The sequence below is a fragment of the Schistocerca gregaria genome, chromosome 2, assembly GCF_023897955.1.
Source record: "Schistocerca gregaria isolate iqSchGreg1 chromosome 2, iqSchGreg1.2, whole genome shotgun sequence".
In the NCBI taxonomy this organism is placed as follows: Eukaryota; Metazoa; Arthropoda; class Insecta; order Orthoptera; family Acrididae; genus Schistocerca; species Schistocerca gregaria.
The window spans coordinates 873,667,153-873,690,002 of NC_064921.1; the positions used below are offsets into that span (position 1 = coordinate 873,667,153).

At 42.2% G+C, this 22,850-nt stretch overlaps 1 protein-coding gene across 7 annotated transcripts in view; it reads left to right on the forward strand.

The window, feature by feature from the left end:
* The window catches only part of LOC126335273 (TGF-beta-activated kinase 1 and MAP3K7-binding protein 3-like), a 430,472-nt gene that overhangs the window by 47,590 nt on the left and 360,032 nt on the right, over window positions 1-22,850 (forward strand). The window contains exon 1 of one of the 7 annotated variants that reach the window (XM_049998332.1): window positions 7,315-7,406. The exons of the other annotated variants lie outside the window; for them this stretch is intronic. The gene's annotated coding sequence lies outside the window, so the exon portion shown is untranslated. Of the gene's footprint in view, window positions 1-7,314; window positions 7,407-22,850 lie in introns of those variants that run through there. 7 annotated transcript variants of the gene reach the window in all.

Sequence of the window (22,850 nt, forward strand, 5' to 3'; positions counted from 1 at the left end):
ATTCGAATCCAGACATGTTCAAAAACAAACAACTGTACACACAGTGAATCTACAGTAATAAGTACGGTAGAGAACACGGAATAAAGCAGACAACGAAGTTTTTTAATCACAACAAAGGATAAAACTGCACAATAACGTACAATATAATAATGTGCACAGCGATAGACACCGCAACAATGGCCCGACAGGCGTCCAGTCTGTGACAAGTCGGCACAGGCTCGCGAGCCTGAACCTGGTCGGACTAGCTGGAGTGACGGACCATCCAAGGTCGGATTAGAGGGGTTCTACTGTATCTGATGCATTATTTCTTCACATCGGAGATCTTTTTATTCCATTCACACCGCCGTCCCCCAGTGCAGTCTGACTTCTTTGTGTCACCTATACTTGCTTCGCATGCCACAGAGAAAGATTGGAAGTGATGAATGCTCAAAACATTGTAAGACGGCTTCACACAGTGAAAATAAAATTATGGTATACTACAGTTTCAAATACTTACTGTTTTTTTTTAAATATTGGCACTCCTTATTGCCATTTATGTATCAATATATTGGGAAGAGACGTATCGCTGATGTATATCGATGTTTTCCTATGAAAAATATCGATGTATCGGTAATCGATATTTTTCAACAGCGCAAGTAGCGACGCATCCAATTTTTTAAAAGTATTGGCACTGGTTATTGCCATGTATGTATCAATATATAGGAAACAGACATATCGCTAATGTATATTGAAGTTTTCTTGGGAAAAATATCGATGTATCGGTAATCGATATTTTTTCAAAAGCGCAAATAGCGACGCATCCAATTTTTTTAAAATATTGGCACTGGTTATTGCCATTTATGTATCATTATATAAGGAAGAGACGTATCGCTAATGTATATCGATGTTTTCTTGGGAAAAATGTCGATGTATCGGTAATCGATATTTATTTAACAGCGCAAGTAGCGGCGCATCGCGCCGCGGCGGTCAGGTTTTCGCGAGCTGTCGGCTAGCGGCGGCGGCCGTGCCGGGTTTTGGTAGCGTGAGTAACGGCGCGGCTGGCCGCGTGCCGGCGCGTGGGCGGTGGGCGGTGCGTAGGGGCGCTGCTGCTGCTGCTGCTGCAACCTGGTTCCCCTGAAAACTGTGCGCGCGGCCGCGGGCCGCCTCAAAAACAGCACGCACCGAAATATACAGAATATAAAAGTGAGGGGCCAAAAGTCACGGCGAGGGCCGTCCCACGTAAAGATGACCGTGTCTAAAAGCCGCGAGTTGCGGTGTGTGGCGCGAATGTCGATACAAGAAGTGAGCGGTCAGTTGTAGGCGGATGTGTGGTGAACTTACTGGACCGGTTTTAAAGCCCGCCTACTCAGTCCAACCGTTTGTCAAACTTTACTAGGTTTGTCGAATATCCGACCGTGTATGAAGCTATTTGACATGTTTGTGAAACATAGACCGTGCTGGCCGTGTTTGAGAGAAAATTTGCTGTCGGCAGATTTGAGAAGATAGCGGACGTTTTTAGTGTAGATGTTTCGCCGTGTAGCGAAAAAGACTTACGGTGAGTTTCCTCAACTACAGATACTACGATCAAGGATAACAACAAAGTAGCACCGGCAGTGGTAGCGGAGCTGCGTCTTTTCCAGCCATATATTACCTGGACGACATTAAGAACAAAATTCAGTATTCTGCGCATAACATAGAAACGAGAGAATAATAATTAAAAAAAAAACGAAGCTCTACTGTTCTTCCACCGATGATGCATATATTCCTACGTTGTGTTATTTTAATGAACTGTTGTTAGAGGACCAAAAAGAAAAGAATAGACTTTGGCATACTTCTATTTTCTTTTTCAGTTTAACTAACTCTCACAACTTGTTAAAAGATTGACTCCCATTCAGTGAAAGTTTATGTAATCATCAGATTGTGAGTGTAATATTTCCTTTGGCAGATTTTCATGCGTATATTTCTCTCTCAATTTCAACCATTCCCTGGACATACAACTTGTTTTCTGGTACTTCTTTATACAAGGTGTTTGAAGTCAGTGCAAAATATGCTGTGCATTCGAAGCCATTCCCACCAATCTCAAAATACTTCTCAGCACGAACAGAGTCTGCTTTAAAAGTACATTAAATTGACAAACTTTGTTGGTGAAAGACCTAAGTCGAGACAAAGCCCCGGGAGCAGACAACATTCCATTAGAACTACTGATGGCCTTGGGAGACAAAACTCTACCATCTGGTGAGCAAGTTGTATGAGACAGGCGTAATACACTCAGACGTCAAGAAGAATATAATAATTCCAATTCCAAAGAAAGAGTTTTTGACAGATATGAAAATTACCGAACTATCAGTTTAATAAGTCACAGCTGCAAAATACTAACGTGCAATTCTTTAGAGACGAATGGAAATACTGGTAGAAGCCGACCTCGGGGAAGACCAGTTCCGTAGAAATGTTGGAACACGTGAGGCAATGTTGACCCTACGACTTATATTAGAAAATAGATTAAGGAAAGACAAACCTACGTTTGTAGCATTTGTACACTCAGAGAAAGCTTTCCACAATGTTGACTGGAATACTCTCTTTCAAATCCTGAAGGTGGCAGGTGTAAAATACAGGAAGCGAAAGGCTATTTACATTTTGTACAGAAACGAGATGGCAGTTATAGGAGTCGAGGGACATGAAAGGGAAGCAGTGGGATGGGAAGGGAGTGAGACAGGGTTGTAGTCTCTCCCCGATGTTATTCAATCTGTATATTGAGCAAGCAGTAAAGAAAACAAAAGAAAAAAATCGGCGTAGGTATTGAAATCCATGTAGAAGAAATAAAAATTTTGAGGTTCGCCGATGACATTGTAATTCTGTCAGAGGCAGCAAAGGACCTGGGAGAGCAGCTGAACGGAATGGACTGTGTCTTGAAAGGAGGATATAAGATGAACATCAACAAAAGCAAAACGAGGATAATGGAATGTAGTCGAATTAAGTCGGGTGATGCTGAGGGAATTAGATTTGAAAATGAGACGCTTAAAGTAGTAAAGGAGTTTTGCTATTTGGGGAGCAAAATGACTGATGATGGTCGAAGTAGAGAGGATGTAAAATGTAGACTGGCAATGGCAAGGAAAGAGTTTCTGAAGAAGAGAAATTTGTTAACATCGAGTATAGATTTAAGTGTCAGGGAGTCGTTTCTGAAAGTATTTGTATGGAATGTAGCCATGTATGGAAGTGAAACATGAACGATAAATAGTTTGGACAAGAAGAGAATAGAAGCTTTCGAAATGTGGTGCTACAGAAGAATGCTGAAGATTAAATGGGTAGATCACATACCTAATGATGAGGTATTGAACAGAATTGGGGAGAAAAGAAATATGTGGCACAACATGACTAGAAGAAGGAATCGGTTGGTAGGACACATTCTGAGGCATCAAGGGATCACAAATTTAGTATTGGAGGGCAGCGTGGAGGGTAAAAATCGTAGAGGGAGACCAAGAGATGAATACACTAAACAGATTAAGAAGGATGTAGGTTGCAGGAGGTACTGGGAGATGAAAAAGCTTCCACAGGATAGCGTAGCATGGAGAGCTGCATCAAACCAGTCTCTGGACTGGACACCACAACAGCAGTAGCAGCAGCAACAACAACCACTTAGTCTAAAGAGAGGCAATGTCTGTGAGGGGTGAAGAGGGAGTTGGGAGTGCTAGATGATATGTCGCTTTGTGGAAGAATGTTCTCGTACTGGCCCTGTGAACATGGCAGCAGGCAACTGCAAACATTTCTTCAAGAAGGAATTGACCGTCTTGTCTCACAGTAGGATAAATGTATTAATAGTTATGGTGATTCTTTTTTGAAATAATAAAGTTTATTTACTTTTCTCCCTCTTTTTAGTTTTCCTTTGACGGTTCCTAATAGATGTTTATAGCGATGTTAATAAATCATGCTGAACATCTTAGTGATTTTAGTTCTTGTAATCTCATCGGTGCAATAAATTATAAAGTCTATTGTAAAATTTTATGCAGTCGAATAATAAACCTTGCTGAGTATCGCTTTTAATTAGAAAACTGCAATGAAATTTCAAAATATCACATGCTAGTCTCAACAGCCCAGGAGCAACCTAGGCGCTGTAGATCCTAAATACGGGCCTGTGACATAGCATATCGGAGATTACTCAAGAATTTGGGTTTGCGAGATCAACGCTGTCTACGGTGGATATTCAGTGACTCAGAGAAAATGTTTACACAAGCAGAAACCGCCGCACAGGACGACCGCAAGAGTACGCCGAAAGGTTGTCACAAGGCGTCTCCTCAGAACCATACTGAGGCGGTCGATGGTCAGCTGTGGGCCAGATCGCCGCCGATTTGAATGCGGGGCGTCAGGAAGCCATGGACTGTGCGGAAGCAGCAGATGCACCGCAAACGCTTCAACAGTCAACGACCGACTCGTGTCCCTTTGGTGACACCTCCCATAGAGCTCAACCCCTTGCATGGACCAGGAGCCGTCGTCACTCGACTGTGAAACGGTGGCGGGGTGCTGCGTGGTTCTGTATGTCACGGTTTCAATTGCATCGAACTGATGAGAGTGGGCATGTGGCGTATGCGCCATGAAGCTATGGGGCTGCGTCTCAACAAGACTGTGTCGAAATAGGAGACGAATCGGCTGTGGTGTGGTCAGTGTTCAAATGGACGCAATTAAGCCGCATTGTCCATCTGAGGGATCAAGAACAGGTGGACGTTACGTAGATATTCTTCCAGACCATCTGCATCCCTCTCTGGCATTAGAGTAACCTGATGGAGGTGCCATGTTTCATCAGGGGATTGCGACATGCCACGACCTTTTCATTGCACGCAGGTGACATGATGAGTACTCTAGTGAATTCACGAAACTTGGTTCCCCAGGGCGCTCGATCGTGACCCACTAATATTTTATGAACCTAGCACGAACATTTGCGGGTACCAATGCAAAATCCGTTGATCAATACCTCTCCAGAATGATTCTAGAACCTCTCAGAGTCCATGTTTCCACGTGTTACTGAAGTTCTGAGTGCGAGCGGATCATCATTAACATCATACCCTGTAAATTTCCTTGGTCGTCGGCCACTCAGGATTTTGAAAAACAGGTCTGGAATTAGCGAAGACGAGCTCCCAGAACCCTATTTACTGCTACCCTATTTGGGTAGTGCATGTTACCTGGTGATCTTTTGAGATGTGCTGCCAAACTTGTTGAGTACTGTACCACTTCTCTGCGAGAGGGAGTTTCTCCAACATGACATGCGGCATTCTACTTCGATATTAATGTCCCTGAGCAACAAAACCTTGAGATTAGAACTGAATTCCATCGCATCACCAGCATGGTCGCTGGATGTCTTCTCCTGTGGATTTTTTCCCTGTGTAGGTTTACATGAAGTGGATGATGTTTGAAATCGCAGAAAAACTAAGTAGGGTCTAGATGGCAGGGTCGTAGCTTCCTATTTTGTCGTGCAACTGATAGCAGGGATGTGCGGGAGTGTGATGCCGGTGTAAAAGCATGCAGTGAGGCTGCCACTCGTCGCCTTGAGCAGTCGTTCACGTAACATGTGATTTGCTTAGGTCAATAACAAAACTAAATGTTTATTTCCGGCCATTCGTTCCTTATCTCGGAATACTCTGTTTAGAATCATTTCTCAAGTGTACAATTTTTATCCTAAGTGTTTCGGACAGCATGTGTGTCGTTGATGCAGTCTCCAGTCTAATGAGTCACGGAGCGCAACGTTAATTTGTCCTGTGAAAGTGTGTCTACTGCACCCTATATCCAGTTGAACCTGTTTACTGTAGTCTAATCTTGGTGTCGTATTACATTTTTTACCCTCCGACCCGCCCCCTCCTTTTCTGTCCCTAAATTTCCTTTTTTTTAGTCTTCTTTTTTCCTCGTTGCGATTCAGTATCTCTTCATTCGTTATCTGGCCTATCCATCAGATTTTCACCATTCTTATGTAACAATTCCTTGGATGAAGACGCTTGCACACATTCGATATTTTTTGTCAAACTTTTCGTACGCTGAAGTGACCGTCAGTAATATTGCCGGTTCGCAAAGCGATTTTATAACGTGAAGATGTCGAAACCCTGAAAGGAAGCGTGTAATACAGTTGTATTAGCTATATCTGTCAATATACAATAGAAAAGAGCGGAAAAGAGGAAATGGTGTCGATAATGACTGAGAAAGAGCTGCTTTTAGCACGTTAATTTGCTGAGTTAAATGAGAACGACGGACCTGAAAACTTTCGTGTACTATTTTAGGGGTATCCCTGCATCGTACGACAAATTATTAATGTTGATACGATATACACTAGCGAAACAAAACATCTTAATGAGAGAGTTAATCAAATGTTCACATGTGTGTGAAATCTTATGGGACTTAACTGCTAAGCTCATCAGTCCCTAAGCTTACACACTACTTAACCTAAATTATCCTAAGGAGAAACACACACCCATTCCCGAGGGAGGACTCTAACCTCCGCCGGTACCAGCCGCACAATCCATGACTGCAGCGCCAAGACCGCTCGGCTAATACCGCGCGGCAGAGAGTTGATCGAAATCGACGAAAGATAAGGAATGAAGTTGCAATTTCTGACGACAGACAGTTCGGATGCTTTAAGTTTAGCGCTGTACTATCACCAAACACAATTAGCAAAATTATTATGGAAACCTGTGAAGAGATTGTATCTGCCCTGGAATAATATATTCAGGTAATTAACGTGATATATTTTTCAGGTTTTGTGATTATTTGAGACGTGCATATGCTTTTCGTAGTTGAAGCATTTTTCCACAGTGCTGTCTGATCCAACAAATTACTACTATATTTTTGAACTAATAAAGAAAGCAGTGCTGTAGTGAATCCTCCATTGACCATCCTAAAGTGGTAAATGCAGTGACTACTCCTGCAAAGAGCTATTAAAACTGTTTTGTGTTATGGCTACTTGAAACATTGACAGATATGTGACATGTACGAAGACCAAATGAAAACATAAACAGCACACGGTAACACTTCGTGCCTGTTTCATCAGGATCTGTCGACTTCTTAATGGCGAATATTGTCAAACTGTCACTGCTTGCTCTGACACGCTCGGTACGGATTTACAGTTATGGGAATATTTTTGCGGCTCTCGGTGCTGGTCGTCGGCACTTTGTCAGTACATACCATAAATAAAATGTCGTGTGACGAGGGCCTCCCGTCGGGTAGACCGTTTGCCGGGTGCAAGTCTTTCGATTTGACGCCACTTCGGCGACTTGCGCGTCGATGTGGATGAAATTATGATGATTAGGACAACACAACACCCAGTCCCTGAGCGGAGAAAATCTCCGACCCAGCCGGTAATCGAACCCGGGCCCTTGGGATTGACATTCTGCGCGCTGACCAGTCAGCTACCGGGGGCGGACAGTACATACCGTCAGTCAGGCAGTCAGTAAGTAAGTAAGTACATTGACAGTTTGACTACATTATGGAATGTGTGACGGCGCGTTGAGCAGTCAGAAACTGAAGATTGTTGTGTATTCGGCGAGGTAGCAAGTGTAACATGTTGCCGGACTGTTGGGGCACACGTCGCTGTGCGTTTCTGCTGGTACGGGTGCCGGCTGGGGCGTCTCTAGGCGGATTTGCGTGGTTTATATATACCTGGAGGCTGCTGCCCGTCCTGGCCGCGCTGTGCTCTAGCCGCCGGGAAGGCCGCAGCGCCTCTTGCGAAGGGCGTCACATCGGATCGTCTGCCTCCGTAGCTGCTTCATACAACACAGTGCCGGGATTCCCGCCCCGTCCGAGGCACGGAGATGGATTTTTAAAGGGCTTTTCTGTGTGTCCCCAACTGTTGTACAAAAATCTGTACTTAAGGCTGTTTCAGGAAGGATATAAGTGTTACAAAGTATAATGTTGTCAGAACTATAGAGTGCTACGCTACTGCTCAGTTATTGGAGGAACGAATGTATTGTCTAGTTTACAGTCACTGCCGCTAGAATTCGGCTGTCTTCTTTTTGCTTGATTACTGTCAAGTGTTGAAAAATGGCTACTCCGCAGCAGAAATCATTTTGTACGAAGGTCGTTCAATAAGTAACGCCCCACATTTTTTTTCTCAGAACATGTTTATTGTTAAGAGTCAGTGTTTGGTGACAAACATCAACATGTCTTATCTATGTCTTATTTTTCTACCTAGCCTCCATCACGTTCTAAGGCCGTACGCCAACGTTGTGGGAAGAGCATATATTCCCTGCTAGTAAAAGCTCTTGTCCTGTAGACGTAGCCAAGTTTTCAGTGCATGACTGACACTCGCGTCATCTTCAAAGTGCGTTCACTGAAGAGAATCTTTAAGCTCCAACAATTCAGATGAAACGGCCTTTCTTTGAATCTTGTGGTCCGCCGTGAGCTTTCGGGGAACCCATCGTGAACACCTCTTTGATTATCCGGGAGTCTCGATCATTGCAGACGCACTTCCGATGCTGACCGACAACTGTAGAGCCAATCGTCGAGTTGTGATGCCCCAGTCGGCACGAATAGTGGCATCCGCACCGTTCATCATGTCTGGGGCAGTGACAGGACGTCCCGAGCGTGGTTGATCATGGAGCTCCGTTTCCGCATTTCCTGAGTAACTTTCTTTACTCATCGCCCAATTGTACTCCTACAAACTGCAGCATTTCCATACACTGCACACAAACGTTTATGGATGTTCACCACCGTCTGTTTTTCTGCACACAACAATTCAATAACAGCACGCTGCTTGTAACATGAGTCGTATGTAGACGCCATTTTGACGCTGCGCTATGGCTCGGCCGTCTGCCAGAACGGTTCGATTCTTCACCGGGGCACAGAACAAACACCAAATGTGAAGCACCAACAAGGACGTTTGTCTATGTATATTTATGGCTTTTTTATTTTTAAAAAAATGTGCTGCATTACTTATTGAACGACCCTCTTATTCTCCAGTCTACGAAGTGTAATTCAATGATTACAATGCAAAGACGTTTCGGGCGAGGCACCAAATTGATCCACTAAGTGGACTGAACATTCGCAGTTGATATCGACAGTTTGTAGACACACGATGTGTACGTAAAGTAGACTCCTGGCCACCCTCCTGTAAACGTAGTCCTACAAAATCAACTCGTCGTGCCAGTCGGTAGTTACATCTGCTTGCAACAACAATTTGACGTGTTTTGAGACATCAGTTGGTTACGAAGCCGTACAATTTACAGCTGGTACTGGCTCTACGTCAGGACGACAAACGCAGACGTGCCATTATCTGACGAGCTTCAGAATACTGCTGACAGTGATAACACTTTCGCACAACGCATCGTGTTCAGTGAAGAAGCGACTACAAATACAGTGTTCGAATTTGTGGCCTACAGAACCCGCGTGCACGCGTTGAATGTGTACGAGATTCACCTAAGCTAAATGTGTTTCGTGCGACACGGTTAACGGTCAGCAGTGCCTTTGCTGTTTATCCGAGCTTGAACGAGAACAGCTTCAGTTTTCAACAAGGTGGAGCACCGCCCTGTCCCCCCCCCCCCCCTCTCCCCTCCTTCTACCCCCCTCACTGGCAGCACCAAGTGCGTGAATATCTGAAAGAAACTCTGTGGAGCCTTTGGATTGGTCGTCACACAGATGGCGACTTCACGCTTCTTAGCTGATCTCCGCGGTCACTGAATTTGACCGCCAGTGACTTTTCCTGTGGGGTTTCATGAAGGGCAACATTTATGCACCAACAATACCACAGAACCTAGAACACTTGAAGAACCTTACTGCCATAATATCGGTGACGATGGACGTGCTTACCCGAGTATGAGAGGAATTCGAGTATCGATGTGATATTGTTCACGTTGCTGGTGGAGGACATATTGAACATATGTAATCTAAACTTGAGAGATTCGTAAATATATGTCCGAAGTTTCATAGTAGTCTTAGAATTTAATAAATTTATGCGTTCGAAATACGTATATTCTTTTTGAAACACCCTGTATGCAAGCATTTATGACTAAAACTTATATAAATACGACCTTAAAAAATAAAATATGACTTTATAGAAGTGTGCTTAAAAACATGCTTGTTGATTTCTCTTGTAATACAAAATTCATTTCTGAACAAGTCGTGAGTATAGTACTTAATTTTTGCAATGTTTGAAACTAACTAGCACTTACCTGTGAAATGTCTGCCTATCGAAATAATAAAACCACGTGTTGTTAATACAGTACATCACTTGTGTAAAGTATTCCATATTAGTTAACACGTCCTGTAAATCTTCAGTTTCTACAGAGTTGCACTGGGTCTCAAACGTATTTTCAGCTTTTCTGTTTTCAGAGATTTACTTTGTCGCTGAGGATAGTTTGGTGATGTGCACCAGACTGGCGTAGACATTAAGAAGCCTCTTGTCTGCTCTAGCCATATATGGAGCACCATCTGTTACAATCAGCAAAACGCTGTCTCCATTCACACCATCCGGCCACAGTAGCTTCGTAGAGCTATGAAACAGTTGTCGAGTTGTTTACACTTTAGCAACTAACATCCACCCACATCAGTGATTTCATCGGAGGACACCAGAACCTTTTTGTTAGCAGCACTAATTCGTATTTTGTTGTGAACCTCCTCGTACCACAAGAATAAATAGTTTTCTCTGAATGAAGATTCATTTGGAACGGGATGCGTTCTGTTCTTCTCCAATAACTGTATAAAGCACATTTTTCTACACTACAGTACCTACATTCGTGCATAAATAGTCGTAAAATGCATCCTAAAATTCAGGAAAAGATACAACGTGTCATTAAATCCTAGTGATAACAGTAACATCGCACCAAGTTACAAAACCGTGGCCACTTTCGGCCCATTTATGCCACCTTCGGACGTTACTGCCTCCTAATGGGAAGTGGCGGTTTGATCACAAAACTACTAATGATGAGCGTGATAGCTCCGGTTGCAAATGATTTATTTGTTGACAAATTACGATCGGTGTCGAACACACGGATCGTTGTTATTGAGACATGTTACTGGGCGGAAGTGCAAAATAAATTTATGGGCTCCAGTACTGTTAAAAAAGGAAAATTATTTTTACTCAGTACGACATGGAAACTCAAGAATGCCTGCAGCACATTCCCAGTATCTGAACAACGTGTACTAAGTTATAGCGTTAAAACAAAGTAAGACAAATGGAGGTCAATGTCTGAACGTTGGCATTTGACTAAATAAAAACACAGAAACTTAAAAAGAGTATAGAAGGAACAAACAATTTACTTGGTTACGCTTAGCGAACTATGTCAGATATGTAGGGGCATGGAACGAGACACGATTTAAGGAAATGGACAGCTATTGCAGAAGGAAACGGAGTGCAGGATAGAGGGGAGTAGAGGACACTCCGTTAGCCGTAGGTGCATGATCTCAAAATTCTCCCTGCTTCACAGAAACTCTCAAACTGTATACTCCTCGTTATACTGGCGTAATCCATTGCAGAGAGAAACAAGCCATAGGTTGCGACTACGTCATTTCTCTGCAAATATCTTTTCTTTGCAATATATTTTCTTTGCAATATCTTTTCTTTCAAGAGTGCAGGTCGGGCAGAGTATACAGAACACCTTCTATGAAGTTTAGAAAGTTGAAGCTGCGATAGAGGGTCGCGAACTGTGCTGGATGACCCTGTCAGTGCGAAAATTCTCCGCAAACAGCAAGGTTCAGCGTTTGAGTCCCAGTTCGACATACAGTTTTAATACGAAAGGAAGTTTAATTTTTCTATTCTTTTATTGTTATGTGACTGCTGTTAGGCCTCGTCTACAAATATTTTCCATGAACATTTGAGCTGGAGTGGTTGGTAATCACATACTGCGCCCTTTTGTTTTGCCACTCATCCCAGTTGATGCGTATCACACTTACTGAATTGCTGGACACAGTACAGCCAGTTGTGCGCAGAATCCTATGGTACCAGCATGATTGAGCACCAGCCCATTCCATGAAATTGTCGACTTTGGGAAACATTGGATGGGTTCACCATATCCCTCGACTTGATTTAATGTCACTGCATTTATTTCCTTATGGTTTTGTCACAAGTGGTGCAGCGTTACTCCATTTGCAACACGGGATGAGATAATTACCTGAATCAGTGATGCATTTAACTTGATACAGAATCTTTCCCTACTAGACAGGTGGACGGTCATTTCTGCGAAGCTACAGACCATGTAATGATGGCCATGTCAGACTATATAACTTTCGTAAATTTATTTGAATGTGTCTTTAAAAACGTATTTGCGTATAGTAGTTGTTTTCGATTCTCGTATGCGCATAACTCATAGAGGTATATCTTCCTTAACATAAAACGATGTTCTGTCTGTAGCCAATCGTTCCTCAGAGACTGTCGCTTCTAACAGTCTCACGTTGTTGAAACGTATAATAATAATAATAGATGAGATTGTAATGTTCTCATTCCTTTGCAAACTGAACCAAACCTAGTTATTTTCAGAAGTGTCAGAGTCAACTTATAGGTGTTTGACATAAGGGAAAACAATCCTGTCACTTGCAGAAGAATTGCTAATGATTTTATGCTTTGGGGTTAACCTTTTTTGAGTAAAAAATGTAACTGTATGCTGTCGATTTCATCAAATTAGGTTCCTCTTTCTGAAATTAAATTCAAAATGTTGAAAACATGTTGAAATGTTGAAAACTGGTGGCTTTAAAGGTACAAGGAAGTGCACATGGCATAGACAAATCCCCCTGCATTGACGTTAATAGTCAAATACTGAAAAATCGCAGCCTTGGCTCAGTCATGCCATGCTGGTTACCAGAATCAGTAAAAAAGACAATAAGTAAAAGACAGTGGATGCCCTGAAAAAAAATTATCAGTGAATAAAATAATGTTACATTAGTTCTCACGAACGCAAGAGTCTTATCACAGAAGCGTCTGGGTAAACAGGACACACATACGAAGCTTCCGAGGCTGATAAGGGGAGTCAGAAAGAAGTTGGAGATCTTAAAGAATTTTCTGAGAGACTGCACATAAAATTACACTTGGCGTCATTGTTTCATTAAATCGCCTAACTTAAATTGCAGCATACATTGTACAGTAATAAATACCGCTGCTACTTCTACTACTGTTTAATAATAATAACAAATATAGTCTCACTCAGTGGTGTATCAGCCGAAGAGGAAAACTAGTTAATAATTAAACTGGACTGTTGCTAGAAAGGCCGAGCGGTTCTAGGCGTTTCAGTCTAGAACCGCGTGACCGCTACGGTCGCAGGTTCGAATCCTGCCTCGGGCACGGATGTGTGTGATGTCCTTAGGTTAGTTAGGTTTAAGTGGTTCTAAGTTCTAGGGGACTGATGACCTCAGATGTTGAGTCCCATAGTGCTCAGAGCCATTTTGTTGCTAGAAAGTTGTGTGAAGCAAACAGGTAATTTACGGTTTCTGAGATTGGACGTGTTTCCAGTACCACAAATAACAAGTCAACCAGCACAAAAGGTGTGTCTGACAGTCTTAAGTGTTCCATATATTGTCAATCGCTACTTTATGTAGTTTTCGTACTTAGTGTCATTTAGAGATTCTGACTAGTAAATTGATTAGCGTCTGTCAGCAGCTTATCAAAAAAGAAACAAGTCAGCGAGTTGTCTAAGACCACCTTTGTTGTTAAGGCAGCAGTCGGTGTATTAACTTCATCAGTGATAGGTATAAGAGTTACTGTAGTAATACAAGAAGTATTACGACAGTGTCTCACAACATCTTCTTCATAGTGGTTGCCACTGTCATAAATTTGTTGAATCAAGGCGACATTTTTCCACTCAGATGCTAATATTTATTAAGACCTCTCAGTCATTACACAACTAGTTTCTGCGTACGTAAGATTTTCGTATGTTTACCCAAAGCAAGGTTGCCATAGGCCTGAAAATAGGAGCGAACTCACACAGTGCCCACTGTTTGTAAACCATCACGGACAATGGCACACTGTGTTAGTTCACTGCCATTTGCATGTAAACAGTTTGATCAAAAGTATTCGGACAGCCCTACATAATGCGGAATCGGTCGCTAAATGTCACGAGAGGCGGACCCGCCCGTATAAAAGGAGGCTGGGAGTGTTGTGTTGCCAGTAGAGAAGCAAGCAGTAACCGCAGAATGGGTCAATCAGGAGAGTTCAGTGATTTCGAAAGTGAACTAGTCATTAGATGTCACCTGAGTGACAAATCCGTCAGAGATATTTCTGCCCTGCTAAAACTTAAATATCTTCAACATTTCGCGGCCCTGTCAGCAACTGTATAAATATTAATTTTAATTTTAATAATCAACAGCCTCAGTTGCACCGTTTACCTAGAATTTACCTAGGTTTCAGTCGGGACAACCCAACCTTCTTCAGAAAAACAGTAACTACCGTTTGCCCATCGTGGACATTGTCAAGCTGAAACTACAAATCCATAAATTATCGTCAGACTATGAAACTTACCTGAAACTGCCTCGTCCCCACTTCGCGACCGCGATGCGGCAGCCACGAGTGCTGTACTGGAACTGACCATAGCGTCATGAGGCCCGCCTAGGCAGACACAATACCTTGAGCCTGCGCATAAACTGTATAATAGTCACTTGTTGGGACAAGACGTGAACTTAATTCCTGACCTTGAATTTACTAGTAAAGTGAAACAAAAGGTATAGCTGAGGAAAAGGGCGTGCAGAACGTACTTAGATCGACTGTCTTAACATTTATGATGTATTCATTGGTCATGATATGAGGAAGACATCATGTGCTTACAAGGTATGGCCTATCTAGGAAAATTTTTGTGCTTATGCGCGAAGTTTAATAACCTAAAAAGAACTTATGAGTGGGAAGGACAATATAAAGCCAACATCGTCATTATTACGACTAGATCCATAAATTTTAAGACGTAATTGTTAAGCACTTGCTTAGTTATGGTTACAATGCATGAACATCCTACTGTCTTAGCACACAAATGGTCATGATTGAACTTATGAATCGTGGCGCTGTTATTCGGGACAATATCTGTTTGTAAAAAATTATTATGCACTATTGCTTTATTATGACATGTTGTAAATACTTGATTATCTGACCCCTGTGGATCTATGGAAGAAAACATTTATTTAATCTACGTTACCTAATCATAAATTGTATGAGATTCAATACTTTTATCAGATTAGTTTTTGAAACTCTGTATAGAAACTTTAGAGCGGAAACAAGTCAGGCAAAGTGAAAAATGATTTGTTTTAATTTTAGCAAAAAAACTAAAAATATTTACTATAACAAAACTTGAGAAATGAGTGTGACCTTGTTTCATTTACGCAAAATATTTCTCACACAGTCGCAGAAAACTACTGAGGACGAGGCCATGCCTCGCAGTACTACTTCAGTCAACTTGATACAGAATACGCTGCAGGCGACAGAACTACTTCAGCAACCTAGTTTTGGCCCGTCAGGCAAATTGCAAGACAGTCTCTCCACGTTTTCGAACCCGTTCTGCGATTTATTCGGCACATTTTTTCCCCACAGTTTCTCTGTTCGAGTTCAGCTTCGTCGAAATGTCGTGCGAAATGAAATACATGGTGATTATAATTAAACTTTCGCTGCTTGAGAGGGCCCCCTTGAAAAACGAGTGATTGTAGGACAATGAAACTTTGTGGACACGTTGTAAGGACACGTAAAAGGGAAATAAGGAATAAACCGTTGAAAGAAACAGATTTTAATTTCAACATGAGGTGGTGACATTTGTTAACTGCGTACCATGTTTACTTTCCAGGCTACAAACGTTGCTCAATGTGACAACCATCTGTATTCACGACAGCCTGAAACCGCCCTAGAAATTGCTCTACTGCTGCCCGAAACATCTCAGGTGGAATGTTGGCTACGTCCTTCAATATGCACATCTTCAACCTCCGACGTGTGTTAGTATCCCGTTAATAAACCCTATCCTTCAGGTAACCCCACAGCCAGAAATAACACGGGTTCAAAATTGGTGATCTTGGTGGCAAAGCAGTTTGGAACTATCGGCCAATGTATTCCTTTTTCTCCAAATGTGTTACAGAGTGACCTCACGAGTAGTGTGAGATGGAATTCCACCCTGAGTCAAAACAGTTGTCCAAAACATCTATCACACGCAGAGCAGGGATCGCATGTTGGTAAAGCAGGTAACAATAACGCAGCGGACAGCCTGGACATCATTCCTATAAAGTTGGGTACTCATACGGTAGACAGGGTGCTACAAAAAGGTACGGCCAAACTTTCAGGAGACATTCCTCACACACAAATAAAGAAAAGGTGTTATGTGGACATGTGTCTGGAAACGCTTAATTTCCATGTTAGAGCTCATTTTACTTCCTCGATTCACCGCCATGATTTCATACGGGATACTTACTCTACCTGTGCTGCTAGAACATGTGGCTTTACAAGTTCGACACAACATGTGGTTCATGCACGATGGAGCTCCTGCACATCTCAGTCAAAGTGTTCGTACGCTTCTTAACAACAGATTCGGTGACCGATGGATTGGTAGAGGCGGACCAATTCCATGGCCTCCACGCTCTCCTGACCTCAACCCTCTTGGCATTCATTTATGAGGGCATTTGAAAGCTCTTGTCTACGCAACCCTGGTACTAAATGTACAGACTCTTCGTGCTCGTATTGTGGACGGCTGTGATACAATACACCATTCTCCAGTGCTGCATCAGCGCATCAGGGATTCCATGCGACGGAGGGTGGATGCATGTATCCTCGCTAACGGAGGACATTTTGAACATTTCCTGTAACAAAGTGTTTGAAGTCACGCCGGTACCTTCTGTTGCTGTGTGTTTCCATTCCATGATTAATGTGATTTGAAGAGAAGTAATAAAATGAGCTCTAACATGGAAAGTAAGCGTTTCCGGACACATGTCCACATAACATATTTTCTTTTTTTGTGTGTGAGGAATGTTTCCTGAAAGTTTGGCCGTACCTTTTTGTAACACCCTGTATAGAATCCGTCTACACTGTCTCAAGTAGCGAAAGTTTAATTATAACCACTGTGAACATTACGCGGTCGGATGCCCGACATAGCGTCAACTATAGATTGCCGCTCGTTTTTAAAAATAAAAAAAATAAAAAAACACCGTAGATCCCATTCCGTCTGCTTGAGAGTTGAGCAATAAAGACAGGATTTTAGATTCTTGATAGTTATCGGGCGGCACCAGATACAATGGGTCACTGTTTCGTCACTTCGATGGATATACAGAACTGGCTGTAGATGTTTAGCTTTCTTCGCTGCCACTCGCGACGTTTTTAGATGCCTGGTCTGTTGCAGACAGATTGTTCACGATTTACAGCGAATGACTGACGTTCCCTTAAAGTGTCGAAATTGTCTGACTGGACTTTCGAGCAAAATGCTTTCGTGATTATTATTCCTCCTTTAAGTAGGATGTAAGCATTAGATAGACAGAGAGAGAGAGAGAGGGGGGGGGGGGGGGGGAGTCGTGAGAATTAATTAGACCAACTCAAGCTTTATATTGTGGATCTAATATACGTTTCTATGTTATTTCTGAAATTGTTGGAAACTGCCGTTTGATGTTGACTCATTAGATTAGATTAGATTAGATGTACTTTTTGTTGCAATTGATCCATAGGGAGGAGATCCTCTGGGATGTGGAACATGTCAGAAAACAAGACCAAACAATAAATATTTACAAAATAAGAACAGATATGCTTATGTTCCTTCTACATATCCCAAATGAAATTGCCCTTGTGTATGTGGAATCGTAAGAGCCCAATCAACAGAGACCAAAAAAGGTCAAATATTGGGAATAGTTCTTGTAGTTGGATTTTTTTTGTAGTGGTAGGAGGGAGTGCCACGTACGACATCTTGACAGGTGAGGAATAAACTAGAGGTGCGTTTGTTCTGTAGGACTAATAGTATGCGCGTAATGAGCGAGAGAATATCAACTCTCGCGAGTGGTTTTTGAAGGCCAGATATAACACTGCGTGTTGCATAAAATGACAGCGGTAGGGGTAGCTGAATCACCCAGTACAGCGCTATAGGACAGAGAGAAGCGAGACTTGTTCAAAAGTACTACATTGTGTCAGCGACGTAAACATAAGGCCATTGCTCTCTGAGGCATTTACAGTTTCTTGAGGCCGACGCAAATGTAATCAGAAGGCGGCATCGAACTGTCGACACAAATATACGTCCACGTCCGTTGCAGTTCTCCATCATTGCGTGGTCCAGTACCCGATTGTTACTAGGTATGTGTATATCCTGCATGAGACGAAATATCTTAGAAAGCCAAACCCTTTTCCTGGGCACCGATCTTCATCACGTCCAGACTCACATATTTGCTGGTACTACCAAATAGGCCACTGTAATAAAACTGGTTATGGTGAGATAAATGTGCTAGCCGATCTTGGATCATAAGGAAAGACCGATTCCCAAGCTGAAGACTCAAAACTCAGCTTAGAAGTATTCGAAAATGAATAAACGTCAACATACATAAAGCGATTACCATGATGATTTGGACTTCTTAAAAAGATAAGCAGTGATAAACAATTATTTGTGCTTTATTTGTGAAATATATGTTTCAAAGATGATTTTACACAAATAGATCGATGTGTGTTAGTATTTTCTTTGCTACTTGTTGTTAGACAAAAATTTTTGTCTCTTGAGCAGTTAGCAGTACGAGTTTGAAGTGCCTGGATGGAGCTCAAGTTATGTGTGTTGTGTTAGCATCGCAGTTGATCTGTATTGTGAAATGAAATGACTGAAAATATGTTTGTTCAACACCAGAAAGTCCACCATTGTTCACACTATTTAATTAAGTGAAGCCAAGCATCCACTAGACTAGTATTAAAAAAGCTACACTTTAGAATGAACTACGAGCCTACAACTTGCAGCAAAGAAGAATAAAAGACGTGTGTTATGAAAACTGTTTATTAAATTCTACCGTTGCTACCTCTGTCTGCAGTGTGTCACTATCTTAGCATGTCATGTGCTGTGGAAATGTGACCAGCCTCCCACATTATTTACTTCAAAATTAAATAATCAACTTTGAGCTACAAGAGGGTGGTGACGGTCAGAGCACTATTGGAGCAGCATGTGCATTTCCAATCGCTACGGCGTTGCTGCTCTACATGCGCTCCATCTCAATGCGGTATTAATCGCCAATTGTTGGTGTATGCTGTACGCTATCTCAGAGATTTGGGTTCGTTCAGAAATTCTCTTAGTGTTGAAATTTTTGAGTATGTTAGTGTACTTTGTAACGACAGTTATCGCTAAGAAAAGACGTGGTATTATGAAGACAGCTTGTGAAGTAATTAAGAAGTACGTAAGCTAACCTTTAAAGTGTTTTATGCATCGCTTCGCTAAGTACACCATCTTCCTGAAAATGAGGATGCTGTCACGCTATATATGCAGTGGGTGTACATGCTGAGTGAATTTGGTTCTGTACTCATAATAAGGGCGATGCAGTCTCAATAAAAGATTATTCACTCAGATTCTTCCTGGACTGGTTCAAACGGCTCTGAGCACTATGGGTGCTTAACTCCTAAGGTCATCAGTCCCCTAGAACTTAGAACTACTTAAACCTATCTAACCTAAGGACATCACACACATCCATGACCGAGGCAGGATTCGAACCGGCGACAGTAGCGGTCCCGCGGTTCCAGACTGTAGCGCCTAGAACCGCTCGGCCACCTCGGCCGGCCTTGCTGGACTAACGTACCATTTAGGCAGTAGTGAACCATGACGCCGCACCGACTCTTGTTTAACGCTGACATTTGCGTAGGAAACCTATATTTCATGAGGACTGATTACGTATGTGTGGTACCCTTCAGTTTTCTCTCGAAGTGCGGTAAAATTGTTTGATCTAGTGGCAGGTTTCTGCGTAAGTGCCACTTTAAAATGGTCTTATCCTCTAAAAAAGTGAAGTGGTCCTTGAGTCGTGCCCAGATAGCTCAGCTGGTAATTATCTCATTTGCCCGATGCTTGCTCAGATTGATCCCAATAAATCTAAATCGTGCATTTGCCTTCCCTACTGTTATTTTGTATTCATATCGCTTGGTAGCTGTACCTTGGATACCTAATATGATTGAATCCAGTTATACAGTATACCGCAAATACTGACATCCATTGGTACCGCATTATCTGCATTTCTCTACATTTAAGTCAGGTTGCCATTCATTACATTAAGTGAATGTTAAGTCTTACGCCGTTCTGAATTTCTCCATAACTGGTCGACGATGAGTGTTCCCTATGCTTAAATGTTCTCTCAGCAAAAAATGTAACCTTTCTACTCACACTGTGTGGAACGCCCTTTGCGTTTACTGAGCACTACAGCGATCTCTCTTTGAAAGTCTGAAAGTTCAAAAAATGTTCTAATGGCTCTGAGAACTATGGGACTTAACTGCTGAGGTCATCAGTCCCCTAGAACTTAGAACTACTTAAACCTAACTAACCTAAGGACATCGCACACATCCATGCCCGAGGCAGGATTCGAACCTGCGACCGTAGCGGTCGCGAGGTTCCATACTGTAACGCCTAGAACCGCTCGGCCACCCCGACCGGCAGTCTGAAAGTGTCAGTGGTAAAATACAGGGAGCGAAAGGCTGTATACAACTTGCACAGAAACCAGACTGTAGTTATGAGTCAAAGGGCATGAAAGTCAAGCATTAGTTGAGAAGGGAATGAGACAGGGTTGTGACGTATCCTCGATGTTATTCAGCCAGTACATTGAACAAGCTGTGAGAGAAGCCAAAGAGAAATTTGTAAGGGGAATTCAAATTAAAGGAGATGACATAATAACTTTGAGGTTTGCTGATGATATTGTAATTCTCTGTTGACATTGTAATTCCGTCAAACAGAACAAAGAACGTGGAAGAACAGTTGAACGGAATGGATAGTGTCTTGAAAAGAGTTTATACGGTCAACACCAACTAAAGTAAAACAAGGATGATTGAATGTAGTCGGAGTTAGTCAGGCGATGCTGAGGGAATTAGATTAGGGAATGAGGTACTAAAGGTAGTAGATGAGTTGTGCTGTTGGTGCGAGCAAAATAATTGATGATGGTCGAAGTAGAGAGGATATAAAATGCACGCTGGCAATAGCAAAAAAAGCGTTTCTGAAAAGGAGAAATCTGCTAGCATTGAATTTAAATTTAAGGGTTAGGAAATCTTTTCTTAAGAATTTTGTACGGAAGTTAGCCTTGTACGAAAGTGAAACGAGGACGATAAAAAGTCAGACAGAAGATATTAGAAGTTTCTGAACCGTAGCTCTACAGAAGAATGCTGAAGATTAGATGGATAGATCGGGGAACAAGTGGAGAGGTGCTGAATCGAAATGGGGAAAAAAGAAATTTATGGTACAATCTGCCTAAAAGAACTGATTAGTTGAAACTATACATCCTGAGGCATCAAGGAATCGTCAGCTTGGCAATGGAAGGAAGTATGTGGGGTAAAAATTATAGAGGGAGGGTAGAACACAGTGAGCAGTTTCAAATTGTTGTAGGTAGCTGTAGTTACGCAGAGATGAACATACTTGCACAGGATAGACTACATGGAGAGCTGCATCAATCCACTCTTCCGACTGGAGACCACGACAGCAACAGCGATCCATCCACCCTTTGTCTTGGCCTTGTATACGTTTGATTCTGGTGAGCACATCTCGTCCTCTATAATGGAAACGTGCTCTCCCAATAAAAACAAAATATAAAGTTCGTTCTTTTATTAGTCGCTATTTCTCCTTGACGTCGAACGACTTCTTCCGGAAAGCTTGCTATTCACTTCCTACAATGATTTCCGAGGTATTGTGTTTGGTACTTTATAAATGTTTTCTGGTTTTTAGAGTGTGACTATGTTGGCTGTAGTTTTTTGATTCAAAGCGCTGCTATCGCTGTGTGACACTTGGTAAGCTGTGTATGCTGTGCCGCACAGACGCCTGTGAAGAGCATTTGTGTTCGACAATGGCTATACATCCACGCGCATCTGGTACTTAGCGTGACAATAGCGTGTTGACCATCAGTAGCTCGTATTACTCTCTGCCAGTCTCCACGGGAGCTTCGTGAAGTATTACTTCAGCAACGTCTGTACGTATACATTCTTCGCATTTACTCCTGTTGCAGCTTATTCCGAAACCTTTACACTGTGTGCATAGTCGACTTGTCATTTCTCTGCTTGGAAACCTGCTACTAGGCGCCATGGTATTCCGTTGGACACATTTGTACTGTTTCCGTTTACAAAATCATTTTCACTGACGAATATCTCTGGTATGTATACTATACTGTCGCAATCAATTCACCATGTTGTTGTTGTGATCTTCAGTCCTGAGACTGGTTTGATGCAGCTCTCCATGCCACTCTATCCTGTGCAAGCTTCTTCATCTCCCAGTACCTACTGCAACCTACATCTTTCTGAATCTGCTTAGTGTATTCATCTCTTGGTCTCCCTCTATGATTTTTATCCTCCACGCTGCCCTCCAATACTAAATTGGTGATCCCTTGATGCCTCAGAAGATGTCCTACCAACCGATCCCTTCTTCTAGTCAAGTTGTGCCACAAACTTCTCTCCTCCCCAATCCTATTCAATACTTCCTCATTAGTTATGTGATCTATCCATCTAATCTTCAGCATTTTTCTGTAGCACCACATTTCGATAGCTTCTATTCTCTTCTTGTCCAAACTAGTTATTGTCCATGTTTCACTTCCATACATGGCTACACTCCATACAAACACTTTCAGAAACGACTTCCTGACACTTAAATCTGTACTCGATGTTAACAAATTTCTCTTCTTCAGAAACGCCTTCCTTGCCATTGCCAGTCTACATTTTATATCCCCTCTACTTCGACCATCATCAGTTATTTTGCTCCCCAAATAGCAAAACTCCTTTGCTACGTTAAGTGTCTCATTTCCTAATCTCATTCCCTCAGCATCACCCAATT